General features: G+C 34.7%; 2 protein-coding genes across 2 annotated transcripts in view; both read left to right on the top strand.

The window, feature by feature from the left end:
• The window catches only part of LOC118743207, a 32754-nt gene that overhangs the window by 1079 nt on the left and 24587 nt on the right, over positions 1 to 7088 (top strand). The window lies entirely within an intron of this gene.
• Positions 1 to 7088, top strand: part of LOC118743208 (mediator of RNA polymerase II transcription subunit 15) — a 29928-nt gene that overhangs the window by 1085 nt on the left and 21755 nt on the right.

Raw genomic sequence — 7088 nt, 5'->3', positions numbered from 1 at the left:
GCATTGACAAGCGAAGATCGACGATCGAAGACCGTTGCAACGCGCGGTACTACATATGCATGTACATATGCAACTGTGGCAAGTTAGCGAAGCGAGAAAAATAGCAGACAAACTGAAACTAACAAAAAATAAATAAAATAAAAAATAAGAAAGCAAAAAAAAAAAGCAGCCGTAGGATGGGATGAAATTCCACCACATGCAGTCAATGGGAACACGTTTGGTCGTCCCTTGTCTTTCCATATGCGCACATGCATGTACATATATGCATTAGGGTGGTCTAAAAATGCATGTGGAATAACATAAAGTTCAAATTTTAAGGCTCTCACCCCCCCAGGATTGTAGTAAATAAATCGAAAAAATACACCACTGTGATTTTATTTCGAAATCAAAAAATGTTTCCTTGTATTTGATATGAAAAAAAGAAATTTTTCGTGGAAATGGTACAGAATTCTTAAAAGTCAATATTTTTCAATCGGTGAAATAATTTATTTCGGTATTGAAAAATAATTTAGGGGGTGAGGGCCACCCTAATGTGCATACATACATACAATATGTACGAATATGTATATGTATACATACGTGGTGCCGGCGAAATTGCCCTCACCGGCAGCAATAGCAACAAAAATAGGCCCGGCAGTAAAAGTCGATTTCAAAAACTTTTGCAACAGTTGCCGCATTACCAGCAATGCCGGTTTCCGTTGCCGGCAATAAAATGTCGCAGAGCTTTACTGCCTGCTCGTGCTGTATGTAGTTCATTGAAGTCTTGCAAGCAAGTCTTCCTCTCGCAGTGCTAAGCTAAATATAATTTTACTTGAATATATGTATACGTATGCATACATACTATGGTATGTACATATGTATGTATACTGCTGCACATGCACTTTATTATTCCCATTTTATGCACAGCCAAATGGAATGCATGAGACCTTAATTAGCGGCAGACATTTCTGAACTACTTTATTTTTTTCAGAATTTTTTTTTTTTTAGATTTTCTATCCTTCTATTCATCGATCATTGTTCGCGGGAATATGAGCGCGTTGGCATGTCGAGTAAAATCTAACTTTCAAAAAATCATGTTTCTAGAAATGCTCCACATTTCGCCTGCCCTGCTAACAATTATTCGCTAATTAATGGTCAATCTTAATGATTTAAAAATAATTTTAATTGGAAACCACTGAATTACTTATTTGAATTTTTAAATTTTCAATATTCCGACTCGCGCATGGAAAATGTTAAACACATTCCGATTTGCGTTTATAAAATGATTTACGTTAGGATTTTTCTACTTTTTTTCACGCACAACATCCTTGTAGCCAAAGCCAAAAAACATTTTCAAACAGAAGCACTTAAAATAAATTACGGTCAGATGTGTGCATTTTCGTAAGAAATTAAAAATAAACACAAACATTTTCTATTGCCTGCCATGTCAACATGTTAATGAGCTGCAATATTATAAAATTCAAGGCCGAATCCATTTGTTTTTGATATGTCATTATGCATTAAATCACACTTGGCGACAGTAAAAATTTTAATTTTGAAATTTTGCGATAAAATTTTTAGTGCGCATTGTTTCAAAAAGATGTGAAATTTGGCGATGAAATTCCTGACAAATAGGTCTCCTAAAAACCCATATGCTAAACACGAAACTGCCGATTAAATAGTGTGAAAAATTTACCTTTAGTAGCCACGTTTCGATTGAGAAATTGTGCAGATTCCCACTTACATACATACCTTACTCAAGGTACAGTTTTCTATTGTAAAGGTAATAGAGGTCAAAAGTACTATACAAGATACTATACAAGATACCATTATATGTAGTATGAAAATTATGCGAAGTTATTGTTAAATTTTTACATTTTTAAATATTCATAAGTTGAAAAATTGTCCCAATCAAATCGCATTGTTTCATTTGCTTTCTGGAAACATTTCGGATTTTCTCACACAAGAACATACGCGCAGATGATTTCACCGCATCAGCTGAGGTGAAAATAAGCCTTACTGCACAAATTTCAATCGGACAGTGGCCGGTAAGGGGAGCTTCTTAAATCGCATCCGATCTTACCGATTCTACCGAACTAAGCCACGTTGTATTCTAAGGAGATCTCTCCAGCAGTGGACCAAATGTGGTCAATCGAAGACCTACACTTACTTTACCCGGCGACAACTCCTTAAGAGTGATCTACCTTGCCAGTTCATTGGAGCTACAGATGCTTATTATACCGCCATGGCCAGAAACCCACTTTAGCTTCCGCGGGGAAAAACACTTTACTGATTTTGGCACCTCTCTGGAGACACTTGCAGCTCATTTCTCATCAAACTTCGACCCATACGTGAATAAATTTACTGAGCTAAATTTCAAATATGGAATTCCATCCTATATTTCTCACGTAATAGAGTCTGAGTTGTGTGCCTTGTGGCCCGATATTGTAGTAAAAATCCTTAATTTTTGGGCTAGCAAAAGGTCATTGCGCGTTGCAGCATGAGAGTTATGGATCCACCTTAGTGACAGTCGGTTCAGCCCAAAATTTGCACCATAAGTCTTTTTTTTGGCTTATAATGTCTTTCAGAGGCCACTTGCGGTTAATCTCTATCCAAGATGCGGTGACTTTTCTCTTTTTCATGTGAAAGTCGACACAACGTCTACTTTGAGAGCGGATTCATTGTAACTTTTGCTAAGCATACTCGGCTCCTATATAGCAGATTCTTTTTCATGAAAAAATTTTTTGTTTACTTAAAACTTTTCGTGCCAGCTTGTTCATTTTGTTAGGCAATATTTTTAAGCAAAGTTATTGGAAGACTTTTTTATTTTATTTTTTCGCTCTGAATTATTTTAAATTTCTCTTGAAGCCAATAATTAAAAAAAATTAAAAATTTTGATTTGATTGAAAAGGATTTTAACCAACATCAAGTGTACCACAAATCCCAGTAGATTTCATTCATTCATTTGATTAGCTAATTAGCTACTCGCGCTATTCATTTATGAAAGCACTTGGCTCCGATCTTTAAATGACAATTTACTTATTATTAGCTATAATTTGAGTACTTTACAATACTTTCCAACTCGAAGCTAAGTACTTGTGCACAGCAGTGGGTCAAGTGCTTTGATAATTTTTAAAAACGTACATTGTAGTATTCGTATACATAAATACCAATGTTCACAAATACAGCAGGAACCACATATTTTCACACTTGAATTGTTCGTAAAACACAAGTGTCTACTGTGGTTTGCATTGAACTTGAAAGACTTGTTCGTATTACAAGCGCGACCATGCAAATTTATACATACTCGTACATACATACATACCCACATACGTATGTAGCAGTGTTGCCACAAAAATTTACCAAATTCCTCAAAAACAAATGAAAAATCTTCAAAATCTGATTAAATTACTAAATAAGTCAATGTGAATGTATTCTCTCCAGTTGTCATCGAGATTTTGCAAGTTCAAAATAACTTGAAAATATAACGATGGAATGAAAAAAATTATCGATAACATTTTGAATATTTGGCAGCAAATGCAGATCTAAAGCTATTTATGTTGCGTATGGGGTTGTTTGAAGGTTTGACAAGCCGTTTGAGGAAAATGTGAACAAAAATCATTTTTTTTTTGATTTTCTGGCCGCCATGTTGACGTTTGATCAAACCGGTTACGTTGTGTATTGTAAAATCGCCTCATTCGCAACGGAATTTTCACCGAATGAGGATGCAAGAGAGAACAATCGAAGAAAACCAAACCATTTTACATTATGAACCGGAAGCAACTAAAACTCTTTACTTGAACGAGTCATGTTTGCGTGGTGTATGACGTAATGGGAAAAGTAGGCTTGAGAAATGTTTGACAAGCCGCTTGTGTGGTGTATTTCGCTCTTTATAAAATTTCGGAAATCTTTTTGTTCAAACATTTACAGGGCGATTTAACGACTCTGTTCAGTAAAAAATGGTTGCATTTGTTATCTGCAAATATATCTGGAGGAAGTTCCTCAAAATAAAAATCCTCCAAAAATACTCAAGCGCACCCGAAATTCCACACCTTTTGAGGAATTACTCACAAAGTGGTCACACTGGTCTGTAGTATATTATCTTATAGTTGTCATAAGCATCTGCTCAACTATGAAATTTAGCGCTCTTATCTAATAGCATACTCTTAAAATGCTGGGCGTTCTCTTGATAAGCTAGAGAAGGGTGTTTTTTGTGCGCAAAAGCCTATTGCAAAGGGCTGATTTGCTCATTTTCTTATATCAAAGAGTAGCATACAGCTGTTTCATGAATACGTGGAATACATTTGTATTTACAAAGTATAAAACTTATGTAAGTCAAGGCATATTGAACAGGCGGGAGCAGCATTGGAGCTGATTTTTGTTTATATTTATTCTAAAATGTCAAATTTTGTTTACCTTACCTGGCATTTAAAGTTCAGAGAGAGAGAGGTCTGTTTAATGTGCATTGGGTTTAAGTAATTTGAGAAGAGTAGGGAAGGTTTCAGAGAGTAAGCGTTTTGGGACGCATACATATATATGTATTGGCTGATATTAGATTTCAAAGGCGGCAAATTTGTGTAAGTTGAGAATGTGGAAATACACTGGGAACAGTTTGTGGATTGAACGTTTGTTATTTTGTAATGTTATGTATTTTTTCTGCAAAAAAGTGTGATATGATATATAAACAAATTTTATTTTTCATACTTTTTATTAGATTTATATGCTTTAGAGACTACTTGTTTACTAACAACTCTTCCTTCTTCCAATTCTTTCTCTTCGTTACCTTAATCCCTTGGGTATGGTTTTATTATAAAAATAAATCGTGTTATGAAAAACAATATTTAGCCCAAAATAACAACAAAAGTTATTGTAAACAAATTCGTCATCTTGTTTTCTTAACAAAATACACATTATTGAGTTGGCCACTCTAGTGCCCGCAGCCAAATACATACATAAGTAGTACATACATATGTACATAAATATACATGCTAAAAACATAGTACCAATTTTATGGACAATTGCCATTTTAAAGCAGCTGCCTCTAAAATATTAGCTTCTTTCTAAATTTATTTTACGTAAATAATTTCGTACACGCCATACTGACTTTTCAAATACACATGCACGTATAAATACTTTTTGTATATGTATATTAGGGTGGTCCTTAGAAGTCAAATGAACGATTTTTTTTAGTATCACCCCTTCAATGGGTAACACCACTGTCATAGATATCACAATTAAATTTTGGTCCCGACTGGAGTCGCTTAAGGCGTGTCGCAAAGGGGTCAAGGGCCAGATGCCTTTAAGGACTCAAAAAATTAGGAATATTTTTATCATTTAATGCCCAAAATCGATACTACTAAAGTCGAGAATATCTCATATAAATTTTAGTCCCTATTGAATTTGCTTAAGGCGTCGTCATAGGGTAATCTGAACTTTAACCCCTGTGCGACACGTCTTAACCGACTTCAGTTGGGACCAAAATTTATATGTGATATCTTCGACTATAGTACTTAGTATCGACGTAGGGGTTCAGGCTTAGAAAATTTGATGTAAAAATTTGATCCCTGCATTTAAGTACCACCCTAATGCATATTCGTATATACAATATATTTGTTCGTATATTTACTAGATGTTAAACACTAAAATGACAGAATGTGACGGCGGATATTTAGCACCTAAAAATACACAGATTTTGTTTGTTTCTCTCTAAATTTTATTACCAAAAATTTGTAGTAATATTGCTACAAATAAATACATTGGCAGGTGCGGTGTTCTCAAGCTAAATAAATTCTTCCAAAATGAGGTCAAATGCTCCGCAACAGAACGTTGATTTTCCAGGCTAAGGGGCGAGTAATGGCATCTCGGCTACAAAATACAATTTTCATGGCCCCTGCTTTTCCGCCACTTGAGCTTTATAGTTTTTTTTTTGTTCCTACTTTCTATAGTCTGCTGCAAAACCACTTTGCTTAGTAGGCCGTTTGAGCCTTTATTGAAAATCCTTAGTTCTAAGTAGATATCTCTCATTGGAGGAAGATTTTTGTTTCACATATTTTCGCTTTTAATTATGACCTTTTTTTAATGTCGCCAGAAATTCATAGAGATCTTTGAATTCAACTCTATGTAACACGAGAAGGTAAAGGCTAGACGCGTGTAATCCTTAAACCGACATACATTTTTTTCCATAAAACGCAAATTTTTATTATATTTTGACCCTACATATAAGATATTCCTATTTAGGTACATACGTATGTACATATGTACGTACATAGCATACATATGTACTATGTATGCAGCTATAAGTGACAAGTTATATAAAATAGATCAATTAAAATGAGCAAGGGTAAGTCTGTAAAGTTTTCTTTGATGCAACGAAACGTAAATTATCAAATTTTTATTTTAGGCTGTGCGATAATATTTCGCATGAATTCACAAACCAGACACAATTAACACGAACACACCACCCATATAAGCACACATTCTCGCAAATACTCGTAATAATTCCACACATTTACCTACTTAAAACTTAGAGTGAAAATTGATGAATACCAAACACAAAAGTCCGCAAACATACATATGTATGTACATACACACGCAAACGCGCTCAAATACATACACCCACAATGTGCGATACCAGAAGCAGTCCTCTCATACTTAGCGCTAAAGCGCAGTTTTAGGCGCTGTAACCCTGACTCTTAGTCTGTATGGGAATCATGATTGTTGATGTCCAGAAACACCCACACGCTCAGACAATTGCAAGCGCCACCAAGCACAGTAAAGCCATATTCTTTGATTGATTTGCGCAGTTGGTTCGTTGGTTAACGGTTGTGCGGACATCCACCCAAACACACACACACATACGCAGCTATACTTGTAAATGTAGTGGCAGCAATACATGCTCGTGCACCCGTATTGGAATATGCGTTGAATGCATTTTTTTACGTACAAAGGTAGATTAATGTCCTTTTTACTATATTTTATTTCTGTTTTTTTTTTTAATAGAAAATATTTATTTTTTAATTTAATTTTTAATATCTAAATCAGAATTAACTTTTTAATACAAACATTTTAATTTGCTCTTTGCCTCAAATGTAACGCTAATTGTGATTTTA

This window comes from Rhagoletis pomonella, unplaced genomic scaffold (assembly GCF_013731165.1).
Source record: "Rhagoletis pomonella isolate Grant_MI unplaced genomic scaffold, Rhpom_1.0 Rhpom_scaffold_00007, whole genome shotgun sequence".
NCBI classification, from domain to species: domain Eukaryota; kingdom Metazoa; phylum Arthropoda; class Insecta; order Diptera; family Tephritidae; genus Rhagoletis; species Rhagoletis pomonella.
The sequence above is the reverse complement of the archived record's forward strand: the minus strand, read 5'-3'. Positions and strand labels throughout refer to the sequence as shown.